Below are 2,275 nucleotides of genomic sequence, written 5' to 3' on the forward strand. Positions count from 1 at the left end.
CATTTTAACAAGGCCCCACAGGGTTTCAGCGTCAGTCCAGCTAATAGCAGAAGGGAAGGCGAAAGGGAAAGGGAGATTCCTGGACACCTTTAGCTCACCCCTCCTGTCCCAGTGCCCTGCTTTTATGAATGACATGGTCCTAGAAACGCCTATTTCATAGAAGAGGAAAGGAGCCACTGTCTAGAACAAGTAGAAGAGAAAGAAGGAGAGCCAGACCGGGGGAACTGTAGCAAGACAAAGGAATGGAGCCAAAAGGCTTCTGTTTAGAAAAAGAACGGAGATGACGGGGGATGGCAGGTATATATCCGGCAGGTTGCCAGTCCTTCAAGATGTGGCTACGTGACCACAACATCTCTTGCTGTAGCAAGTCGCCTCTCATGCAGCCTCCAGGAGCCGCCATCATTGGTCGGTTGACAAGGGAGGTTGAGCCTACTCGCCCTCCATGAGGTTACACTCAGCAACTTCAGACTGTGGCACACCGAAGTCAGAAGAGAGCAGTACAGCAGCTCTGCCGTTCTGAGAATTATAACATCAATGGCCATCCTGGCACCTAATTACCAGAACCATCGTCAGACAGGGGTACGCGCACCACGTTCGTCTCAAATTCTAAGGGGTCATTTGAGGTAAATGCCACCTCGACAATGCGCCAGGTTCCCATCTAGTCTCCCCTTGAGAGCTTCCACTGGCAGAGAACTCATTACTTTTGTGTATACTTCATTGTCAGGCAGCAGGAAGGGTTTCCCTTGAGCTGAAGAAGAAGTTCCCTCTCTGTAACTTGGACCCACAAAGCCCAGCTCAGTCCTGTGGAACCACACAGGAGAAAAACATAAGCCCCTTCTTTGTGTCAGCCCTTTACAGCTCGATGTCACCTCCCGTGTCCCCACTGTCCCCTCTTCCATGACCAGGCATGCTTGCATCCTTCGACTGTTCTTCATACAGCCAGGTTTCAAATCTACTCTGGGCTGGTACTTCTTGCAACTCTGGAGAGTTCCTCGGATTGTTTGAATTAGAGACAAAGGGTACTTTCCTCTCCCCATTTTGATTCAAAGCACTAAAACCTTTGCGACATCACGAGGCCATGTGATTGCCATGATCTTGGGTGTATCTCCTTTCTGAGCTTGAAGGAGTTTGAACTTCATAAACTCGCAGGCTCCTCCCACTTCTGCAAATATAACCAAGTATAACGTGCCATCTGCCGAGCCTGTATTCTTCAGGACTCTCCCCCACTGCGAGCTGCAGACCACCAGCCGTCGTGGGAGAAACAGAGGATTCTGCTATGAAGCCAGCACTCTTCCATGTAGAATGGTCCTACCTTTGCTCCTCTCTTGCCACATACATCCACCTACGGTTCTTTGGCAACTTCTGTTGTCCTCTAAGACAGCTTTCCATTTTAATCTAAGTTTCATCTTGAGGCAAACATTCAGAAACATCTTAAGAAACACGGAGATTTTGTCTCCAGGACTAGCTATGATCCAAGCGTGTAAGCTTTGATAGCTAGAAACTAGGATTGCTTCTTGGTCTTTTGGCTAAGCTCAAGTGTAGTATCTGTTCTTATCAGCTTAATAGCCAGGGGGTTGGTTTTTAAAAAAAAAAATCCTATTTTGGAGTGTTTAAATCAGATAGGGGACCTGAGAGAGATACTCAGTTTACTAACTAGCCTGGGCTATTTACAGACCTATGGAGGACCCACAAGATAAGTCCCAAAGCCTAAGACAGGCTCTGGACAGGGCCAAGGGGCCAGGAATATGGGAATGACAAGACAGGGACCTGAGCAGAGCCAAAAATTTCTCAAAAACCAGGGAGATAAAAAGTAGGAACAAAAAGAGAGAGAGAGAAGTTATCTTTAGGATCATTCGTTTTATCTTCATGTGTCATTTGTTCCCAGCCTCTTCCCACTGCCTGCAACGGGGCCTGGCACATTTAGGTGTCGATTATGTGAAATAAATAAATTTCTAATCAAAACCTTGTTAATAGCTCTAGGCTTCCACCATTGGGTCATTTACACCACCAACATTTATTAAGCACCAACAGTGTTCAAGGCACTGTTGTCTAGACACTGAAGAATTTATAAGTAAATATGACATGAGCTCAGAGCTCAAGTTCCAGTAGGGTAGTTGCGATATTTACTCAAACGGCAGTAAGGGCACAAAGACGTGGTCAAGATAAGACAGGGCGGACGCTAAACATAGGAATATAAGGGAGGTGAGCAGAAAGGCTTCATGGGAAAGGACTCACTTCAACTTGTCTCCCTCTGTTAAACCTGAAGTCCGGTATC

At 46.7% G+C, this 2,275-nt stretch overlaps 1 pseudogene; it reads left to right on the forward strand.

Annotated features, from left to right (window-relative positions):
* Positions 1-1,506: 1,506 nt before the first annotated feature.
* LOC121031189 (uncharacterized) lies at positions 1,507-1,672 on the forward strand (annotated as a pseudogene).
* The last annotated feature ends 603 nt before the right edge of the window (positions 1,673-2,275 follow it).

Source organism: Herpailurus yagouaroundi, unplaced genomic scaffold (assembly GCF_014898765.1).
Source record: "Herpailurus yagouaroundi ecotype Mexico unplaced genomic scaffold, PumYag 140, whole genome shotgun sequence".
NCBI lineage: Eukaryota > Metazoa > Chordata > Mammalia > Carnivora > Felidae > Herpailurus > Herpailurus yagouaroundi.